Below are 23,995 nucleotides of genomic sequence, written 5' to 3'. Positions count from 1 at the left end.
CCGTATTTAGCACTAACTAAAGTTTATTTAGTGCTTTATCCAGATAGCCAGAAGGTAGAGCATTGCAGTAGTCCAACCTTGAAGTAACAAAAGCATGGATTAATTTTTCTGCGTCATTTTTGGACAGAAAGTTTCAGATTTTTTTCAATGTTACGTAGATGGAAAAAAGCTGTCCTTGAAACAGTCTTGATATGTTCTTCAAAAGAGAGATCAGCGTCTAGAGTAACGCCGAGGTCCTTCACAGTTTTATTTGAGATGACTGTACAACCATCAAGATTAATTCTCAGATTCAACAGAAGATGTCTTTGTTTCTTGGGACCTAGAACAAGCATCTCTGTTTTGTCCGAGTTTGAAAGTAGAAAGTTTGCAGCCATCCACTTCCTTATGTGTGAAACACAGGCTTCTAGCGAGGGCAATTTTGGGGCTTCACCATGTTTCATTGAAATGTACAGCTGTGTGTCATCCGCATAGCAGTGAAATTTAACATTATGTTTTCGAATGACATCCACAAGAGGTAGAATATATAGTGAAAACAATAGTGGTCCTAAAACGGAACCTTGAGGAACACCGAAATTTACAGTTGATTTGTCAGAGGACAAACCATTCATTCACAGAGACAAACTGATATCTTTCCGACAGATATGCTCTAAACCAGGCCAGAACTTGTCCGTGGAGACCAATTTGGGTTTCCAATCTCTCCAAAAGAATATGGTGATGGATGGTATCAAAAGCAGCACAAAGATCTAGGAGCATGAGGACAGATGCAGAGCCTCGGTCTGATGCCATTAAAAGGTAATTTACCACCTTCACAAGTGCAGTCTCAGTGCTATGATGGGGTCTAAAACCAGACTGAAGCGTTTCGTGTACATTGTTTGTCTTTAGGAAGGCAGTGAGCTGCAACAGCTTTTTCAAAAAATTTGGAGAGGAATGGAAGATTCAATATAGGCCGATAGTTTTTTATATTTTCTGGGTCAAGATTTGGCTTTTTTCAAAAGAGGCTTTATTACAACCATTTTTTTTTGAGTTTGGTACACATCCGGTGGATAGAGAGCCGATTATGTTCAACATAGGAGGGACAGGAAGCAGCTCTTTCAGTAGTTTAGTTGGAATAGGGTCCAGTATGCAGCTTGGCGGTTTAGAGGCCATGATTATTTTCATCATTGCGTCAAGAGATATAGTACTAAAACACTTTAGTGTCTCCCTTGATCCTAGGTCCTGGCAGAGTTGTGCAGACCTAGGACAACAGAGCTTTGGAGGAATACGCAGATTTAAAGAGGAGTCCGTAATTTGCTTTCTAATGATCATGATCTTTTCCCCTTTAGAAATTCATGAATTTATTACTGCTGAAGTGAATGCCATCCTCTCTTGGGGAACGCTGCTTTTTAGTTAGCTTTGCGACAGTATCAAAAATAAATTTCGGATTGTTCTTATTTTCCTCAATTAAGTTGGAAAAATAGGATGATCGAGCAGCAGTGAGAGCTCTTCGATACTGCACAGTACTGTCTTTCCAAGCTAGTCAGAAGACTTCCATTTTGGTGTGGCGCCATTTCCGATCCAATTTTCTGGAAGCTTGCTTCAGAGCTCGTATATTTTCTGTATACCAGGGAGCTAGTTTCTTAAGACAAATGTTTTTAGTTTTTAGAGGTGCAACTGCATCTAGGGTATTGCGCAAAGTTATATTGAGTTCCTCAGTTAGGTGGTTAACTGATTTTTGTCCTCTGACGTCCTTGGGTAGGCAGGGGGAGTCTGGAAGGGCATCAAGGAATCTTTGGGTTGTCTGAGAATTTATAGCGCGGCTCTTGATGATCCTTGATTGGGGTCTGAGCAGATTATTTGTTGCGATTGCAAATGTAATAAAATGGTGGTCCGATAGTCCAGGATTATGAGGAAAACATTAAGATCCACAACATTTATTCCAAGGGACAAAACTAGGTCCAGAGTATGACTGTGGCAGTGAGTAGGTCCAGAGACATGTTGGACAAAACCCACTGAGTCGATGATTGCTCCGAAAGCCTTTTGGAGTGGGTCTGTGGACTTTTCCATGTGAATGTTAAAGTCACCAAAAATGAGAATATTATCTGCTGTGACTAAAAGGTCCGATAGGAATTCAGGGAACTCAGTGAGGAAAGCTGCATATGGCCCAGGAGGCCTGTAAACAGGTGCTATAAAAAGTGATTGAGTAGGCTGCATAGATTTCATGACTAGAAGCTCAAAAGACGAAAAACTTGTTTTTTTAGGGGGGGGTAAATCGAAATTTGCTATTGTAAATGTTAGCAACACCTCCGCCTTTGCGGGATGCACGGGGGATATGGTCACTAGTGTAACCAGGAGGTGAGGCCTCATTTAACACAGTAAATTCATCAGGCTTAAGCCATGTTTCAGTCAGGCCAATCACATCAAGATTATTATCAGTGATTAGTTAATTGACTATAACTGCCCTTGAAGTGAGGGATCTAACATTAAGTAGCCCTATTTTGAGATGTGAGGTATCACGATCTCTTTCAATAATGGTAGGAATGGAGGAGGTCTTTATTCTAGTGAGATTGCTAAGGCGAACACCTCCATGTTTAGTTTTGCCCAACCTAGGTCGAGGCACAGACACGGTCTCAATGGGGATAGCTGAGCTGACTACACTGACTGTGCTAGTGGCAGATTCCACTAAGCTGGCAGGCTGGCTAACAGCCTGCTGCCTGGCCTGCACCCTATTTCATTGTGGAGCTTGGGGAGTTAGAGCCCTGTCTATGTTCATAGATAAGATGAGAGCACCCCTCCAGCTAGGATGGAGTCCATCACTCCTCAACAGGCCAGGCTTGGTCCTATTTGTGGGTGAGTCCCAGAAAGAGGGCCAATTATCTACAAATTCTATCTTTTGGGAGGGGCAGAAAACAGTTTTCAACCAGCAATTGAGTTGTGAGACTCTGCTGTAGAGCTCATCACTCCCCCTAACTGGGAGGGGGCCAAAGACAATTACTCGATGCCGACACATCTTTCTAGCTGATTTACACGCTGAAGCTATGTTGCGCTTGGTGACCTCTGACTGTTTCATCCTAACATCGTTGGTGCCGACGTGGATAACAATATCTCTATACTATCTACACTCGCCAGTTTTAGCTTTAGCCAGCACCATCTTCAGATTAGCCTTAACGTCAGTAGCCCTGCCCCCTGGTAAACAGTGTATGATCGCTGGATGATTCGTTTTAAGTCTAATACTGCGGGTAATGGAGTCGCCAATGACTAGGGTTTTCAATTTGTCAGAGATAATGGTGGGAAGCTTCGGCTTCGGCGTGTCAGACCCCGGAACGGGAAGAGTAGAGGCCAGAGAAGGCTCGGCCTCTGACTCCGACTCGCTGCTTAATGGGGAGAACCGGTTGAAAGTTTCTGTCGGCTGAATGAGCGACACCGGTTGAGCATTCCAACAGCATTACCCTCCATAAGCCATGAGAAAGTTGTCCGGCTGCAGGGACCGTGCGAGGGGATTTATACTAACGTAACTATCTGTACTTACTGGTGGCACAGACGCGGTTTCATCCTTTCCTACACTGAAATTACCCTTGCCTAACAATTGCGTCTTAAGCAGCACAGCTATCCTCGCCGTAGGCGATCGTTCTCCTGTATATTAGCGACTGCAATTAGAAGGACATCAAGGATGATCAAGGACATCAGCCACGGCCTGTTCACCCCGCTATCATCCAAAAGGTGCACCTTTTGGTGCACCAAAGCTGGGACTGAGAGACTGAAAAACAGCTTTTATCTCAAGACTGTCAGACTGTTAAACTAGCCGGCTACCACCCAGATACTCATCCCTGCACCTTGGAGGCTGCTGCACAATACAATTGAAGGTGGAAGTTTACATACAGTTAGGTTGGATTCATTAAAACTCGTTTTTCAACCACTCCACAAATTTCTTGTTAACAAACTATAGTTTTGTCAAGTCGGTTATCTACTTTGTGCATGACACAAATAATTGACATCATTTGAGTCAATTGGAGGTGTACCTGTGGTTGTATTTCAAGGCCTACCTTCAACCTCAGTCTTCAACCCCGAGGCTCCGCATCTGTCCTCGTGCTCCTAGATCTTAGTGCTGCTTTTGATACCATCGATCACCACATTATTTTGGAGAGGTTGGAAACCCAAATTGGTCTACACGGACGAGTTCTGGCCTGGTTTAGATCTTATCTGTCGGAAAGACATCAGTTTGTCTCTGTGAATGGTTTGTCTTCTGACAAATCAACTGTAAATTTCGGTGTTCCTCAAGGTTCCGTTTTAGGACCACTATTGTTTTCACTATATATTTTACCTCTTGGGGATGTCATTCGAAAACATAATGTTAAATTTCACTGGTATGTGGATGACACACAGCTGTACATTTCAATGAAACATGGTGAAGCCCCAAAATTGCCCTCGCTAGAAGCCTGTGTTTCAGACATAAGGAAGTGGATGGCTGCAAACTTTCTACTTTTCACCTCTTATGGACAGACGTTCCGCTAGCGGAATGCCTCACCAATATCCAATGGTAGCGCCTGGCGCGAAATACGAAAAACCTTAAAAATGCTATAATTTCAATTTCTCAAACATATGACCATTTTACACCATTTGAAAGATAAGACTCTCCTTTATCTAACCACATTGTCCGATTTCAAATATGCTTTACAGCGAAAGCAAAACATTAGATTATGTCAGGAGAGTACCTAGCCAGAAATAATCAGACACCCATTTTTCAAGCTAGCATATATGTCACAAAAACCAAAACCACAGCTAAATGCAGCACTAACCTTTGATGATCTTCATCAGATGACACTCCTAGGACATTATGTTATACAATACATGCATGTTTTGTTCAATCAAGTTCATATTTATATCAAAAACCAGCTTTTTACATTAGCATGTTTTGTTCAGAACTAGCATACCCACCGAAAACCTCCGGTGAATTTACTAAATTACTCACGATTAACGTTCACAAAATACATACAAATTATTTTAAGAATTATAGATACAGAACTCCTTTATGCAATCACGGTGTCAGATTTTAAAATAGCTTTTCGGTGAAAGCACATTTTGCAATATTCTGAGTAGATAGCCCGGCCATCATGGCTAGCTAATTTGACACCCACCAAGTTTGGCCCTCACCAAACTCAGATTTACTATAAGAAAAATTGGATTACCTTTGCTGTTCTTCATCAGAATGCACTCCCAGGACTTCTACTTCAACAACAAATGTTGTTTTGGTTCCAAATAATCCATAGTTATATCCAAATAGCTCCGTTTTGTTTGTGCGTTCAAGTCACTATCCGAAGGGTGACGCGCCGGCGCATTTCGTGACAAAAAAAATTCAAAATATTCCATTACCGTACTTCGAAGCATGTCAAACGCTGTTTAAAATAAATTATGAGATTTTTCTCGTAAAATAGCGATAATATTCCAACCGCGCGACGTTGTATTCGTTCAAACACTGAAAGAAAAAAATGGAGTCGTCTTGTGCACGCGCGTCTGAGTGTCATTGTTCCCAGAAGGACCACTCACAAAAACCCCTGCTGTTTTTCGCCAAGAGACTGCAGAGCTCTCATTCCACTTTCTGGCGCCTTCTTAGAGCCAATGAAAGCCTTAGAAAATGTAACGTTACAGCATAGATGCTGTATTTTTGATAGAGATGACCTAGAAGGACAAGAAATGGTCAGACAGAGCACTTCCTGTATAGAATCTTCTCAGGTTTTGGCCTGCCATATGAGTTCTGTTATACTCACAGACACCATTCAAACAGTTTTAGAAACTTTAGAGTGTTTTATATCTAAACCTACTAATTATATGCATATTCTAGTTTCTGGGCAGGAGTAGTAACCAGATTAAATCGGGTACATTTTTTAACCGGCCGTGAAAATACTGCCCCCTATCCCAAACAGGTTAAACTCGGACAAAACAGAGATGCTTGTTCTAGGTCCCAAGAAACAAAGAGATCTTCTGTTAAATCTGACAATTAATCTTGATGGTTGTACAGTCGTCTCAAATAAAACTGTGAAGGACCTCGGCGTTAGTCTGGACCCTGATCTCTCTTTTGAAGAACATATCAAGACTGTTTCAAGGGCAGCTTTTTTCCATCTATGTAACATTGCAAAAATCAGGAACTTTCTGTCCAAAAATGATGCAGAAAAATTCATCCATGCTTATGTCACTTCTAGGTTAGACTACTGCAATGCTCTACTTTCCGGCTAAAGCAATAAATAAACTTCAGTTAGTGCTAAACACGGCTGCTAGAATCTTGACAAGAACCCCAAAATTTAAACACATTACTCGAGTGCTAGCCTCTCTACTCTGGCTTCCTGTTAAGGCAAGGGCTGATTTCAAGGTTTTACTGCTAACCTACAAAGCATTACATGGGCTTGCTCCTACCTATCTTTCCAATTTGGTCCTGCCGTACATACCAACACGTACGCTACGGTCACAAGACGCAGGGCTCCTAATTGTCCCTAGAATTTCTAAGCAAACAGCTGGAGGCAGGGCTTTTTCCTATAGAGCTCCATTTTTATGGAATGGTCTGCCTACCCATGTGAGAGATGCAGACTCAGTCTCAACCTTTAAGTCTTTTCTGAAGACTCATCTCTTCAGTGGGTCCTATGATTGAGTGTAGTCTGGCCCAGGAGTGTGAAGGTGAACGGAAAGGCTCTGGAGCAACGAACCACCCTTGTTGTCTCTGCCTGGCCAGTTCCCCTCTCTCCACTGGGATTCTCTGCCTCTAACCCTATTACAGGGGCTGAGTCACTGGCTTATTGGTGTTCTTCCATGCCGTCCCTAGGAGGTGTGCGTCACTTGAGTGGGTTGCGTCACTGACGTGGTCTTCCTGTCTGGGTTGGCGCCCCCCCCTTGGGTTGTGCCGTGGCGGAGATCTTTGTGGGCTATCCTCGGACTTGTCTCAGGATGGTAAGTTGGTGGTTGAAGATATCCCTCTAGTGGTGTGGGGGCTGTGCTTTGGCAAAGTGGGTGTGGTTATATCCTGCCTGTTTGGCCCTGTCCGGGGGTATCATCGGATGGGGCCACAGTGTCTCCTGACCCCTCCTGTCTCAGCCTCCAGTATTTATGCTGCAGTAGTTTATGTGTCGGGCGGCTAGGGTCAGTCTGTTATATCTGGGGTATTCCTCCTGTCTTATCCGGTGTCCTGTGTGAATTTAAGTATGCTCTCTCTAATTCTCTCTTTCTCTCTTTCTTTCTTTCTTTCTCTCTCTCGGAGGACCAGAGCCCTAGGACCATGCCTCAGGACTAACTGACATGATGACTCCTTGCTGTCCCCAGTCCACCTGGCCGTGCTGCTGCTCCAGTTTCAACTATTCTGCCTGCGGGTATGGAACCCTGACCTGTTCACTGGACGTGCTACCTGTCCCACACCTGCTGTTTTCAACTCTCTAGAGACAGCAGGAGCGGTAGAGATACTCTGAATGATCGGCTATGAAAAGCCAACTGATATTTACTCCTGAGGTGCTGACCCGTGGCACCTTCGACAACTACTGTGATTATTATTATTTGACCCTGCTGGTCATTTATGAACATTTTAACATCTTGGCCATGTTCTGTTATCTCCACCCGGCACAGCCAGAAGAGGACTGGCCACCCCTCATAGCCTGGTTCCTCTCTAGGTTTCTTCCTAGGTTTTGGCCTTTCTAGGGAGTTTTTCCTAGCCACCGTGCTTCTACACCTGCATTGCTTTCTGTTTGGGGTTTTAGGCTGGGTTTCTGTACAGCACTTTGAGATATCAGCTGATGTAAGAAGGGCTATATAAATACATTTGATTTGATTTGATGATATTTTTGTCCTTCCTGTTTAGCTCCCGAGTGGCGCAGCGGTCTAAGGCATCTCAGTGCAAGAGGCATCACTGCAGTCCTTGGTTCAAATCCAGGCTGCATCACATCCAGCTGTGATTAGGAGTCCCATAGGACGGCGCACAATTGGCCCAGTGTAGACCGTCATTGTAAAATAGAATTTGTTTTTAAAACCTGTTGAGGACAGACGTTCCACTAGCGGAACGCCTCGCCAATATCCAATGGAAGAACGTGGCGCGAAATACAAAAACCTCAAAATTGCAATAATTTCAATTTTTCAAACATACGACTATTTTACACCATTTTCAAGACAAGACTCTCGTTAATCTAACCACGTTGTCCGATTTCAAAAAGGCTTTACAGCAAAAGCAAAACATTAGATTATGTTAGGAGAGTACATAGCCAAAAACAATCACACAGCCATTTTCCAAGCAAGCATATATGTCACATAACCACAGCTAAATACAGCACTAACCTTTGATGATCTTCATCAGATGACACTCCTAGGACATTATGTTATACAATACATGCGTGTTTTGTTCAATCAAGTTCATATTTATATCAAAAACCAGCTTTTTACATTAGCATGTGATGTTCAGAACTAGCATACCCACCAAAAACTTCCAGTGAATTTACTAAATTACTCACGATAAACGTTGACAAAATACATAACAATTATTTTAAGAATTATAGATACAGAACTCCTTTGAGCAATCGCTATGTCCGATTTTAAAATAGCTTTTCGGCGAAAGCACATTTTGCAATATTCTGAGTACATAGCTCGGCCATCACGGCCAGCTATTTTGACATCCGCCAACTTCGGGGTCACCTAAACGCAGAATTACTATTAGAAAAATTGGATTACCTTTGCTGTTCTTCGTCAGAATGCACTCCCAGGACTTCTACTTCAACAACAAATGATGTTTTTGTTCCAAATAATCCATAGTTATGTCCAAATACCTCTGTTTTGTTCGTGCGTTCAGGTCACTATCCAAAGGGTAATGCGAGCCAAAAAAATTGAAAATGTTCCTTTACCGTACTTAGAAGCATGTCAAACGCTGTTTAAAATCAATTTTTATGGTATTTTTCTCGTAAAATAGCGATAATATTCCAACCGGACAATAGTGTATTCATTCAAAGAGGAAAAGAAAAAACAGCATGGTCGTGTGACCGCGCATATCCAATCTCTTTGTCACCAGGCAGACCACTGACAAACTGAGCTACCATACTCTGCCCAGAGACAGAAGACGGCTCTGGGCAGAGAACCAATGGAAGCCTTAGGAAGTGCTACGTAACCCCTCAGATACTGTAGTTTCGATAGAGAATCAAAAGAAGAACTACAAATTCTCAGACTGGCCACTTCCTGCTTGGAATCTTCTCAGGTTTTTGCCTGCCATATGAGTTCTGTTATACTCACAGACACCATTCAAACAGTTTTAGAAACTTCAGAGTGTTTTCTATCCACATCTAATAATAATATGCATATTCTCATTTCTGGGCAAGAGTTGTAACCAGTTTAAATCGGGTACGTTTTTTTCATCCGGCCGTGAAAATACTGCCCCCTATCCCAAACAGGTGACTTGTCTAGTTAAATAAAGTTTAAATAAAAAATACATTGTGTTCTGGAGGGCAGGCAGTGTACCCCAGGTGAAGTTTTGGTCAGGCCACACCACCCTCTGGAGAGCCCTGTGGTTGCAGGTGCTGCAGTTTCCTTCTTCACCACACTGTCTGTGTAGGTGGACCATTTCAGATTGTCAGTGATGTGTACGCAGAGGACCATAAAGCTTTACACCTTTTCCACTGCAGTCTTGTCGATGTGGATAAGGGCTTGCTCCCTCTGCTGTTTCTTAAAATCCACGATCAGCTCCTTTGTTTTGTTGACGTTGAGGGAGAGGTTATTTTCCTGGCACCAGTCCACCAGGACCCTCACCTCCTCCCTGTAGGCTGTCTTGTCATTGTTGGTAATCAGGCCCACTACCGTTGTGTCATCTGCAAACTTGATGATTGAGTTGGAGGAGTGCGTGGCCATGCAGTCGTGGGTGAACAGGGAGTACAGGAGGTGGCTGAGCACTGACCCTTGTGGGGCACCTGTGTTGAGGATCAGCGCAGTGGAGGTGTTGTTTCCTACCTTCACCACCTGGGGGCGGCCTGTCAGGAAGTCCAGGACCTAGTTGCAAAGGGCAGGGTTCATGTGTCATCTGCAAACTTGATGATTGAGTTGGAGGAGTGCGTGGCCATGCAGTCGTGGGTGAACAGGGAGTACAGGAGGTGGCTGAGCACTGACCCTTGTGGGGCACCTGTGTTGAGGATCAGCGAAGTGGAGGTGTTGTTTCCTACCTTCACCACCTGGGGGCGGCCTGTCAGGAAGTCCAGGACCTAGTTGCACAGGGCAGGGTTCAGACCCAGGGCCCCGAGCTTAATGATGAGCTTGGAGGGTACTTTGTTGTTGAAGGCTGAGCTATAGTCAATGAACAGCATTCTGTTGTCGGTATTCCTCTTGTCCAGATAGGATAGGTCAGTGAGCAGTGCGATGGCGATTGCATCATCTGTGGATCTATTGGGGCGGTAAGCAAATTGAAGTGGATCTAGGGTGTCAGGTAAACCCACTTTAATGTCCTATGGTTATCCAGCATACAACCTTCTCACAACTTTCTGGGAATGGAGCAGGATAATTGCTTGGTTTTGGAAAATTCGCAGCATAAGGAACTTGAACGTTTCCTGAAAGTAGAAACATGGTTACGTTTAATTTCTATTTTGGTAATTTTCTAGGAGTGTTCTCCAACTGGTTTAACATTGGGAATGTTCTCAAATAGTTCAGTACATTAAGAAACAATGTTCAGTACTTCAGTATAACGTTTCCTACAGGTTTCCTCATGGTTATATTTAAAGTCATGTTCTCAAATTGCTCGAAGAACAATGTTCTTCTTACTTTCTTATGTCTTTCTTATTCTCTCTGGCACCAAAACGTTTAAAAAGTGTTGATAGGGGACAGAATGCGATCGGACCGTCATATAATTGGCATATATATTACTCTTCCAAAATATTCCTTGTGGGCAAGGATATTAGAAATTTAATAAAAGCCTACTGGATGACAACTTGTTTTTAAGTAGGACAGAATAATTTATAACTGACTTTTGCAGACATGACATAGGTACAGCAGATCCCCTTATAGTATGGGACACCTTTAAATGTGCCTTTAGAGGCCATGCAATTCAGTAGTCATGTCACGCCCTGACCTGAGAGAGCCTTTTTATGTCTCTATTTAGGTTTGGTCAGGGTGTGATTTGGGTGGGCATTCTATGTTCTATTTTCTACGTTTTGTATTTCTTGGTTTTGGCCTGGTATGGCTCTCAATCAGGGATAGCTGTACTTCGTTGTCGCTGATTGGGAACCATACTTAGGCAGCCCTTTTTCCCACCTGTCCTTGTGGGTAGTTAACTTTGTTTGTGGCACTTTGCCCTGTAAGCTTCACAGTCGTTTTGTATTGTTTATTGGTTTTGCTGGCGACATTCAATAAAAAGGAAAATGTACACTCACCACGCTGCACCTTGGTCTACTTCATCCGACAATTGTGACAAGTCATCTATAAAACAAAAGCCATTTAGGTCAAAAGAGTCCATATTAACAAAGGAAATTGAAGGACTAACAGTACAGATAGCAATAACAACTGTACCATAGAGGCTCAGAGTAAGTTAGAGGAAAAATTTAAATAAATGGAGGATCTTATTTAGTGTAATATACTATAAAAATAAAGCGAACTGGATGGAATATGGGGAAAAATGCACCAAATTATTTTTCAATCTTCAACATAGAAATGCTACCAACATGTTTTTACTGAAACTTGTTACGAATGATGCAGTCAATCACGATATTTTGAAAGAGGAAGTAAGATACTTTAAGCACATGTTTTCGTTTCAGTCTCCTCCATTTACACTAACCAAAGATAATTGTATGGATTTTTTTCCTATTAATCATGCAAAATTAACATCTGTACAGAAAGACTCACGTTAAGGCGAAATGACAGAGGAGACATTTCTTGATGCAATTAAAGCCTTTCAATCTGGGAAAACTCCAGGGCTGGATGGCATACCAGTTGAAGTAAACCAAACTTTTTTTAATATACTCGGATGACCATTATTAGCATGTTTTAACCACTCCTATATAAATGGTAGATTATCAGACACTCAACAAGAAGGTCTGATTTCATTATTACTGAAACAGGATCCAAGTGGTAAATGTAAAGATCCAGTCCATTTAAAACATTGGAGGCCCCTTACACTTCAGTGATGTGATGCAAACATTATAGCAAAATGTATAGCGCATAGAATTAAAAATGGTTTAGTCAGATATTATATTTGTCAGAGTTTATATATAAATGTCTGGAACGTTTCAATAAGAATCTCTTATTAAATGGGTAAAACTTATGTATAGCAACCCTAGGTGTAAAACAGTAAATATTGGCTACAAGTTTAAGGGCCAGCCGTGCTGCCCTGTTCTGAGCCAACTGCAATTTTCCCAAGTCTCTCTTTGTGGCACCTCAGCAAACGACTGAACAGAACTCCAGGTGCGACAAAACTAGGGCCTGTAGGACCTGCCTTGTTGATAGTGTTGTTAAGAAGGTAGAAACTAGGGCCTGTAGGACCTGCCTTGTTGATAGTGTTGTTAAGAAGGTAGAAACCAGGGCATGTAGGACCTGCCTTGTTGATAGTGTTGTTGAGAAGGTAGAAACCAGGGCATGTAGGACCTGCCTTGTTGATAGTGCTGTTAAGAAGGTAGAAACTAGGGCCTTTAGGACCTGCCTTGTTGATAGTGTTGTTAAGAAGGTAGAAACTAGGGCCTGTAGGACCTGCCTTGTTGATAGTGTTGTTAAGAAGGCAGAGCAACACATTATTATGGACAGACTTCTCCCCATCTTAGCTACTGTTGTATCTATATGTTTTGACCAGGACAGTTTACAATCCAGGGTTACTCCAAGCAGTTTAGTCACCTCAACTTGCTCAATTTCCACATTATTCATTACAAGATGTAGTTGAGGTTTAGGGTTTAGTGAGTGATTTGTCCCAAATACAATGCTTTTAGTTTACGTGTATAGCGTTGAGTCATCCACATATATAGACACACTGACCTTACTCAAAGCCAGTGGTATGTCATTAGTAAAGATTGAAAAACGCAAGGGGCCTAAACAGCTACCCTGGGGAATTCCTGATTCTACCTGGATTATGTATGAGAGGCTTGCATTAAAGAACACCCTCTGTGTTCTGTTAGACAGGTAACTCTTTATCCACATTATTGCAGGGGGTATAAAGCCATAACACATACGTTTTTCCAGCAGCAGACTGTGATCGATAATGTCAAAACCTGCACTGAAGTCTAACAAGACAACCCCCATAATCATTTTATTATCAGTCATTTTGTAAGTGCTGTGCTTGTTGAGTGTCCTTCCCTATAAGCGTGCTGAAAGTCTGTTGTCAATTTGTTTGCTATGAAATAGCATTGTATCTGGTCAAACACCATTTTTTCAGAAGTTTACTAAGGGTTGGTAACAGGCTGATTGGTTGGCTATTTGAGCCAGTAAAGGGGGCTTTACTATTCTTAGGTAGCAGAATGACTTTAGCTTCCCTCCAGGCCTGAGGGCACACGCTCTCTAGTAGGCTTAGATTGAAGATATGTTAAATAGGAGTGACAATTTCTTCTGCTATTATCCTCAGTCATTTTCCATCCAGATTGTCAGACACCGGTTGCTTGTCATTGTTGATAGACAATAATTTCTTCACCTCTTCCACATTGACTTTATGGAATTCAAAAGTACAATTCTTGTCTTTCATAGTTTGGTCCGATATACTTGGATGTGTAGTGTCAGTGTTTGTTGCTGGCATGTCATCCCTAAGTTTGTTTATCTTGCCAATGAAAAAATCATTAAAGTAGTTGTCAATATCAGTGGATTTTGTGATAAATGAGCATCTGATTCATTGAGTTGGCTTTTTTCCCAAAAATTTCATGTAAGGTGCTCCACAGCTTTTTACTATCATTCTTTGTATCATATATTTTTGTTTCATAGTATAGTTTATTTTTTATTTTTATTCAGTTTAGTCACGTGATTTCTTAATTTGCAGTACCTTTGCCAATCAGTTGGGCTGCCAGACTTATTTGCCATACCTTTTACCTCATCCCTCTCAACTATACAATTTTTCAATTCCTCATCAGTCCAAGGGGATTTAACAGTTTTTACAGTAATGTTCTTAATGGGTGCATATTAGTAACTGGAATAAGAAATTTCATAAATGTGTCCAGTGCGGCGTCTGGTTGCTCCTCATTACACACCACAGACCAGCAAATATTATTCACATCATCAACATATGATACCTATTGTATATACATACATACCTATTGTATGACCTCGTATACACTATATTAGGCCCAGCCTTTGGAACTTGGGTTTTCCTAGATATGGCTATTATATTGTGATCACCACATTCTATGGATTTAAATACTGATTTAAAGCAAATTTCTGCAGCATTAGTAAAGATGTGACCAATAGATGTTGATGATTTCATTCCTGTGCTGTTTGTAACTACCCTGGTAGGTTGACTGATAACCTGAACCAGGTTGCAGACATTGGTTACAGATTGAAGTTTTTTTCTTGAGTGGGCAGTGTAATGAACACAAGGGGAGACAGAGAGCTGGTTTCATGCGCAGGGCGCGGCAGGTGTTTATTGCAAAGGACCACAGGAGGAGGCAGGTATCTGGGTCCAGGGGCAGGCAGAAGGTCATACACAGGAGGAGGCAGATAGCTGAGTCCAGGGGCAGGCAGAAGGTCATACACAGGAGGAGGCAGGTAGCTGGGTCCAGGGGCAGGCAGAAGGTCATACACAGGAGGAGGCAGGTAGCTGGGTCCAGGGACAGGCAGAAGGTCATACACAGGAGGAGACAGGTAGCTGGGTCCAGGGGCAGGCAGAAGGTCATACACAGGAGGAGGCAGGTAGCTGGGTCCAGGGGCAGGCAGCAGGTCATACACAGGAGGAGGTAGGTAGCTGGGTCCAGGGGCAGGTAGCTGGGTCCAGGGGCAGGCAGAAGGTCATACACAGGAGGAGGCAGGTAGCTGGGTCCAGGGGCAGGTAGCTGGGTCCAGGGGCAGGTAGCTGGGTCCAGGGGCAGGCAGAAGGTCATACACAGGAGGAGGCAGGTAGCTGGGTCGAGGGGCAGGTAGCTAGGTCCAGGGGCAGGTAGCTGGGTCCAGGGGCAGGCAGAAGGTCATACACAGGAGGAGGCAGGGAGCTGGGTCCAGGGGCAGGTAGCTGGGTCCAGGGGCAGGCAGAAGGTCATACACAGGAGGAGGCAGGTAGCTGGGTCCAGGGGCAGGCAGAAGGTCATACACAGGGGGTCTGAAAGGGCAACAGTACAGGCAGGGAAAAGGCTAGTAACGTAGTCTGGGAGATCAGGCAATAGGTAGATAACAGGAAATCTGATAGGCTAAAGTACAGGCAGGGAAAAGGCAAAAAGGCGTCATTAGTGAGGATGGCCAAAAACGATCATACATGAGAGGAGTAAATCACAGGGAAACCCAGCGCTCTGAAAGTCGTGTGTCACAAAGCAAACAATACCTCACAGTGACGGGGTGCAAAGAACTGAACTAACTAGTGTGTGATAATGACATACAGGTGTGTGAACAGGTGATCAGAATTCAGGTGATTGGGATCTGGAGAGTGAGCTGCGTTCAGGGGATCTATGTGTTTGAGAGTGTGAGCTGGAGAGTGAGCTGCGTTCAGGGGATCTAGGTGTTTGAGAGTGTGAGCTGAAAGCAGACGTTACATGCATCTTGATGAGACAGTCAATATTTAAATCACCCAGAAAATATACTTCTCTGTTGATATCACATACACTATCAAGAATTTCACACATATTATCCAGCTACTGACTGTTAGCACTTGGTGGTCTATAGCAGCTTCCCACCAGAATGGGCTTTAGGTGAGGCAGATGAACCTGTAGCCATATTACTTCAACAGTATTTAACATGAGATCGTCTCTAATCTTTACAGGAATGTGGTTCTGAATATAGACCGCAACACCGCCTCCGTTGGCATTTCTGTAGATGTTATAACTATGTATTGCTACCACTGCATAATCAAAGGTATTATCTAAGTGATTTTCAGAGACAGTCAGAATATGAATGTCATCTGTTACAAAACAAGTTACTGACTTCATGGACCTGGTTTCTTAGGCTACATATGTTAATGTGGGCTATTTTTTTTATCACCTTCTGGGTTGTGGATTGTTTCTAAAGCTTTACTGGGAAGCTGATCAGAGGTAGACTTACTCATGTTATTTACATTGGAGCTGATAGTGCAGGGTGAGCTGCAATAAGGTGGTCTTCCTACTATTGAACACCACCTCAGTGCACACAGTGGTCTTCCTACTCGGGCAACAAAGGTATTCAGGGCAGTTACGGGGACATAAATTAAGTTACTTACATTGTGTTTGCCAACACCCCTAGAATTATGTACATTTGATGCAGCATTATGACGATTCAGTGTCACAATGGTAGGGATTAACTGAGCTGGTCTTGGATCATTTACCAGTCGTTGTTTCAGTGGACTAATTCCATGGATAGAAAACAGAAGATTTGAATCTCACTGATGCCATGTCACAATAAAAAAAAAAAAAAAATGTGTTTGCATGGCTTTGTTCCCACAACCAATGTGAAACCAAAAACATACGTTTCCACAACTTCCAAGGAACCAAATGTGCCAGCTGGGTGCTATTGTCGCAGATCTCTTCAGAAACTCAAAGTAGTAACAAATACATGTGCGATCATCTCCACATGCATGTACACACACACACACACACACACACACACACACACACACACACACACACACACACACACACACACACACACACACACACACACACACACACACACACACACACACACACACACACACACAAAGTCCAGCAGACCAATGGCCCAGGAGATGGAGGGGGGGGCTGATTAGGGGTGACGAGTGGAGAGGGTGGAGGGGGATTTGAGGTGTGTGTGTGTGAGGAGGGGTTAGAGGGGATTTGCGCGGGCGAGGGCAGGGTGAGGGTGTGAGGAGGGGGTAGAGGGGATTTGTGCGGGTCGAGGGCAGGGTGTGTGTGTGAGTGTGGGGGGAGACCAGTAGGGAATGGTGTCAGCTGCGCAGGCAGCAGGGAAAGCCGACATCTTAATAAAACAGCCTCAGGCTAAAACCCATTAAAAGCCTCAGAGCCTGTTACCACTGCTGGCCAGGTAGCACACACACATATATTATATATGGATCTGTCTGTCTGTCTGTCTGTCTGTCATATTATATATGGATCTGTCTGTCTGTCTGTCTGTCTGTCTGTCTGTCTGTCTGTCTGTCTGTCTGTCTGTCTGTCTGTCTGTCTGTCTGTCTGTCTGTCTGTCTGTCTGTCTGTCTGTCTGTCTGTCTGTCTGTCTGTCTGTCTGTCTGTCTGTCTGTCTGTCTGTCATATTATATATGGATCTGTCTCTGTCTGTCTGTGTGTTTGTGTGTGGTTACAGACCTTGACCATTGTGGCATTACAATAGTCCAGGGAAATTGATTGATAAATAACAGGAAAGGGGGAAACCCTACTCAAAACACAAACAGGAAAGGGGGAAACCCTACTCAAAACACAAACAGGAAAGGGGGAAACACTACTCAAAACACAAACAGGAAAGGGGGAAACCCTACTCAAAACACAAACAGGAAAGGGGGAAACCCTACTCAAAACATTTTTTTTAGCACAGTGAAATGTCACTGCTTACTCTTTCCCAACAATGCTGTAATCAATAAGTAGTACTTAAAACATTTATTAAAAAAAGTCAAGTAGATCAAAAAGACTGTAGAAATCACACACTCAGTATGTAAACTACACTGAGAGGACAAGACAGACTGACCAGGTGAATCCAGGTGAAAGATATGATCCCTTATTGATGTCACTTGTTAAATCCACTTCAATCAGCGTAGATGAAGGGGAGGAAACGGGTTAAAGAAGGATTTTTAAGCTTTGAGACAACTGAGACATGGATTGTGTATGTATACCATTCAGAGGGTGAATGGGCAAGACAAAATATTTAAGTGCATTTGAATACGGTATGGTAGTAGGTGCCAGGCGCACCGGTTTGAGTGTGTGAAGAACTGCAACACTGCTGGGTTTTTCAAGCTCAACAGTTTCCTGTGTGTATCAAGAATTGTCCACCACCCAAAGGACATCCAGCCAACTGGACACAACTGTGGGAAGCATTGGAGTCAACATGGACCAGCATCTCTGTGGAACGCTTTAGACACCTTGTAGAGTGGAGGGATGCAACTCAAGATTAGGAGTTCAGAGTTCAGACAGGCTCTTATTGGTGCTGTAATATAGCTGAGTTCAGACAGGCTCTTATTGGTGCTGTAATATAGCTGAGTTCAGACAGGCTCTTATTGGTGCTGTAATATAGCTGTGTTCAGACAGGCTCTTATTGGTGCTGTAATATAGCTGAGTTCAGACAGGCTCTTATTGGTGTTGTAATATAGCTGAGTTCAGACAGGCTCTTATTGGTGTTGTAATATAGCTGAGTTCAGACGGGCTCTTATTGGTGCTGTAATATAGCTGAGTTCAGACAGGCTCTTATTGGTGCTGTAATATAGCTGAGTTCAGACAGGCTCTTATTGGTGTTGTAATATAGCTGAGTTCAGACAGGCTCTTATTGGTGCTGTAATATAGCTGAGTTCAGACAGGCTCTTATTGGTGCTGTAATATAGCTGAGTTCAGACAGGCTCTTATTGGTGTTGTAATATAGCTGAGTTCAGACAGGCTCTTATTGGTGCTGTAATATAGCTGTTCAGACAGGCTCTTATTGGTGTTGTAATATAGCTGAGTTCAGACAGGCTCTTATTGGTGCTGTAATATAGCTGAGTTCAGACAGGCTCTTATTGGTGTTGTAATATAGCTGAGTTCAGACAGGCTCTTATTGGTGCTGTAATATAGCTGAGTTCAGACAGGCTCTTATTGGTGCTGTAATATAGCTGAGTTCAGACAGGCTCTTATTGGTGCTGTAATATAGCTGAGTTCAGACAGGCTCTTATTGGTGTTGTACTAAACTATTGTTTTGACAGGATGTCACTTCTCTTCTGCTAGGTGTGTGTGAGTGTGTAAGAGTGTGTGTGTATATGTGTGTGTATATGCGTGTGTGTGTGTTTGTGTGTGAGAGAGAGAGTGTGGTACGCCGCGAGCCGCCTCTTTATCTCAGGCCTAAGGCTACTGTCACTGAGCCGAAGGGAGCGAGGGAGAGACGGAGGGAGAGAGAGGGAGAGAGGGAGGAAGAGAGAGATAATTCACTTGTCAGCTGCCTGATGAAATGCCATTTTAACTGAAGCTGTTAATAAGAGCATTACAGGGTTCACCCAGCCACACACACACACAGACACAGACACACACACACACACACACACACACACCACACACACACACACACACACACACTTGACCAACAGCCACTGGGTACATGCACACAGACACACACACACACACACACACACACACACACTTGACCAACAGCCACTGGGTACATGCACACAGACACACACACACACACACACACACACACACACACACACACACACACACACACACACACACACACACACACACACACACACACACACACACACACACACACACCACACACACACACACACACACACACACAACCCTTTACCCTGCTGGCATAATGACTTCTTAAAGACATGCTCTGGAACTTTGGCGACTAGGAAAGTATTTTTCAAACTTTGCGCTTTGGGCTGGATGTGTCATTGTGTAGTTCATATATGCATATTCTATGAGCGGAATATGTGCACCACATCATTGCGCTCTCTCTCTCTCTCTCTCTCTCTCTCTCTCTCTCTCTCTCTCTCTCTCTCTCTCTCGCTCTGCTGAGACTTGCCCAGCGTTATCCAATGAGGTTGCAGGGCGGTCCCGACTGCAAAGTGGATACAGCAGAGAGAGAGAGAGCGCAATGACGTGGTGCATATATCTGCACATATGTGAAGTACTAAGCAATTTTGTGGGGATACTTTTGGCTCACAGGGTGCTACTTTCAGAACTACTGGCTACAAAGTACACAAAAGTACCGGAGAATCTCTTTAAGAAACCCTAGAATCGATGTCCACTCCCCCCTGGAAATCAAATTGGCATAATACAAAAAATCCCCATAAAAATCTGTCAGTTTAAGCAAGAGATATGTTTTTTTTGCATTGGATGCATCTCAATCCATCGCATCCACCGATGTCTCACTTTTGCATCTGGGGTAAAAGGTGACAGAGCTAGAGCAGTGTTTGTCAGACCACCGGCCTTCCCGAAAATCGTCTGAGGCGTCTGAACGGTTTGGTCTACAAACTATTATGGTGAGATTGTCATGAACATGTACATGAGCTGTCATTAAGGCAAAGGGTGGCTACTTTGAAGAATATAAAATATAAAATATATTTTAATTTGTTTAACACTTTTTTGGTTACTACATGATTCCATATGTGTTATTTCATTGTTTTGATGTCTTCACTATTATTCTACAATGTAGATGATAGTAAGAAATTAAGAAAAACCTTTGAATGAGTAGGTGTGTCCAAACTTTTGACTGGTACTGCATTTACCAAATAAACTAAAGTAAAAAATTATAAAAAAAGTAACACAATAAAAAAGCAAGGCTAGTGAGATACCTAATCAGTTGTGCAACTGAACGCATTCAACTGATGATGTTGGAGTCATGTTTGGCCACGCAGTCGTGGGTGAACAGGGAGTACAGGAGGGGGCTGAGCATGCACCCCTGAGGGGCTCCAGTGTTGAGGATCAGAGTGGCAGATGTGTTGTTGCCTACCCTCACCACCTGGGGGTGGCCCGTCAGGAAGTCCAGGATCCAGTTGCAGAGTGAGGTGTTTAGTCCCAGGGTCCTTAGCTTAGTGATGAGCTTTGAGGGTACTATGGTGTTGAATGCTGAGCTGTAGTCAATGAACAGCATTCTCACATAGGGGTTCCTTTTGTCCAGGTGGGAAAGGGTAGTGTGGAGTGCAACTGGGTCATCTGTGGGGGCGGTAGTACATTTACATTTAAGTCATTTAGCAGATGCTCTTATCCAGAGCGACTTACAGTAGTGAATGCATACATTTCATAAATGTTTTTCTCCGTACTGGTCCCCCGTGGGAATCGAACCCACAACCCTGGCGTTACAAACACCATGCTCTACCAACTGAGCCACACGTGACCGGTACCGGTATGTGAATTGTAGTGGGTCTAGGGTGTCCGGGAGGATGCTGTTGATGTGAGCCATATCCAGCCTTTCAAAGCACTTCATAGCTATCGACGTGAGTGCTACAGGGCAGTAATCATTTAGGCAGGTTACCTTCGCTTCCTTGGGCACAGGAACTATGGTTGTCTACTTGAAACATGTAGGTAATACAGACTCGGTCAGGGAGAGGTTGAAAATGTCAGTGAAGACACTTGCCAGTTGGTCCGCACATGCTTTGAGTACACGTCCTGGTAATCCATCTGGCCCCGCGGCTTTGTGAATGTTGAACTGTTTAAAGGTCTTGCTCACATCGGCTACCGAGAGTGTTATCACACAGTCGTCCGGAACAGCTGGTGCTCTCATGCATGCTTCAATGTTGCTTGCCTCGAAGCGAGCATAAAAGGCATTTAGCTCATCTGGTAGGCTTGCGTCACTGGGCAGCTCTCGGCTGTGCTTCCCTTTGTGGTCGGAGCCGGTGTAGTAGGATTCAATCTTAATCCTGTATTTACACTTTGCCTGTTTGATGGTTCGTCTGAGGGCATAGCAGGATTTCTTATAAGCGTCCGGATTAGTGTCCCGCTCCTTGAAAGCGGCAGCTCTAGCCTTTAGCTCAGTGCGGATGTTGCCTGTAATCCAGTGCTTCTGGTTGGGATGTCACTTTGGGGATGACGTCGTCGATACACTTATTGATGAAGCCGATGACTGAGGAGATATACTCCTCAATGCCATTGGATGAATCCCAGAACGTATTCCAGTCTGTGCTAGCAAAACAGTCCTGTAGCTTAGCATCCGCGTCGTCTGACCACTTCCGTATCGAGTGAGTCACTGGTACTTCCTGCTTTAGTTTTTGCTTGTAAGCAGGAATCAGGAGGATAGAATTATGGTCAGATTTGGCAAATGGAGGACGAGGGAGAGCTTTGTATGCATCTCTGTGTGTGAAGTAAAGGTGGTCTAGGATTTTTTCCCCTCTGGTTGCACATGTGACATGTGGTAACAATTTAGTAAAACTGATTTCAGTTTGCTTGCAATAACGTCCCCGGCCACTGGGAGCGCCACTTCTGGGTGAGCATTTTCTTCTTTGCTTATGGCCTTATAGAGTTGGTTGAGAGTGGTCTTAGTGCCAGCTTCATTCTGTGGTGGTAAATAGACGGCTACGAATAATATAGATGAGAACTCTCTTAGTAGATAGTGTGGTCTACGGCTTATCATGAGGTACTCTACCTCAGGCGAGCAATACCTCGAAACTTCTTTAATATTAGACATCGCGCAACAGCTGTTATTGACAAATAGACACAGACCCCGCCCCTCGTCTTACCAGACGTAGCTTCTCTGTCCTGCCGATACATGGAAAATCCCGCCAGCTCTATATTGTCCGCGTCGTCGTTCAGCCACGACTCGTGAAACATAAGATATTACAGTTTTTAATGTCCCGTTGGTAGGATAGTCTTGGTCGTGTATCATCCATTTTGTTTTCCAATGGTTGCATATTGGCCAATAGAACGGATGGTAGAGAAGGTTTACTCACTCGCCTATGAATTCTCATAAGGCAGCCGGACCTCCTCCCCCTTTTCTTCACGCAAATGACAGGGATTTGGGCCCGTTCCCGAGAAGCAATGTATCCTTTGCGTCGGACTCGTTAAAGAAAAATCTTCTTCCAGTTCGAGGTGAGTAATCACTGCTGTGATGTCCAGAAGTTATTTTCGGTCATAAGAGATGGTAGCAGCAATATTATGTACAAAATAAGTTACAAACAACACGAAAAAAACGAACAAAATAGCGTAGTTGGTTAGGAGCCCGTAAAACTGCAGCCGTACTGTCCCCTCCGGCACCATCCAATAGGTTCTTTGCAAGGCATTGGAAAACCTCCCTGGTCTTTGTGGTTGAATCTGTGTTTGGTGAGGAATCTTACTGATAATTGTATGTGTGGGGTACAGAGATGGTAAACTATTATTGCACACAGAGTGAGTCCATACAGCTTATTATCAAATCAAATGTATTTATATAGCCCTTCGTACATCAGCTGATATCTCAAAGTGCTGTACAGAAACCCAGCCTAAAACCCCAAACAGCAAGCAATGCATGTGAAAGAAGCACAGTGGCTAGGAAAAACTCAATAGGAAAAACTCCCTAGAGAGGCCAAAAACCTAGGAAGAAACCTAGAGAGGAACCAGGCTATGAGGGGTGGCCAGTCCTCTTCTGGCTGTGCCGGGTGGATATTATAACAGAACATGGTCAAGATGTTAAAATGTTCATAAATGACCAGCATTGTCAAATAATAATAATCATAGTTGTTGTCGAGGCAACAAGCACGTCCGGTGAACAGGTCAGGGTTCAGGTCAGGGTATTATATGAGTTGTTAAGCATATTTTTACTCCTGAACTTATTTATTTAGACCATAACAAAGGGGTTGAATAGTTATTGACTCAAGACATTTCAGTTTTTCATTCTTAATCAATTTGTAAAAATAAAAAAATCAATTTCACTTTGACATCGTGGCATATTGTGTGTAGGCCAGTGACAAAAAAAAATATCTCAATTTAATCAATTTTAAATTCAGGCTGTAACACAAACAAAATATGTAAAAAGTGAAGAGGTTGAATACTTTCTGAAGGCTCTGTATCCATAGTACACTATAGTTATTATTACCAACACCTGTCTGTTAAAACAGACACAACAACAGTTATAAATTCATGGTCTTTTGTAATTCTTTATGGTCTTCTTCCCTCATCCACCAAGTCAGTAGAACATCACAACACGATTTAAAAACAGCCTTCTCATCCAAACTATCTAATCTTATGAAATTTTTATCAAGTTATAATAAAACAAAGTTATCTTGAAACTTCACATAAAATCATTAGCATATATCAACATCAATAGCTTCCCAGCTCGCAAATTTGGTTCC

The 23,995-nt window shown here is 43.3% G+C and overlaps 1 non-coding gene across 1 annotated transcript; it reads right to left on the bottom strand.

Annotated features, from left to right (window-relative positions):
- Nucleotides 1-20,995: 20,995 nt before the first annotated feature.
- Nucleotides 20,996-21,071, bottom strand: trnat-ugu (transfer RNA threonine (anticodon UGU)). Its single transcript has one exon. It is a non-coding gene; the product is annotated as a tRNA-Thr (tRNA).
- Nucleotides 21,072-23,995: the final 2,924 nt, after the last annotated feature.

Source organism: Salmo salar, chromosome 06 (assembly GCF_965601325.2).
Source record: "Salmo salar chromosome 06, fSalSal1, whole genome shotgun sequence".
Lineage (NCBI taxonomy): Eukaryota > Metazoa > Chordata > Actinopteri > Salmoniformes > Salmonidae > Salmo > Salmo salar.
Note: the sequence above shows the minus strand (reverse complement) of the source record. Positions and strands in the feature narration are given on the sequence as shown.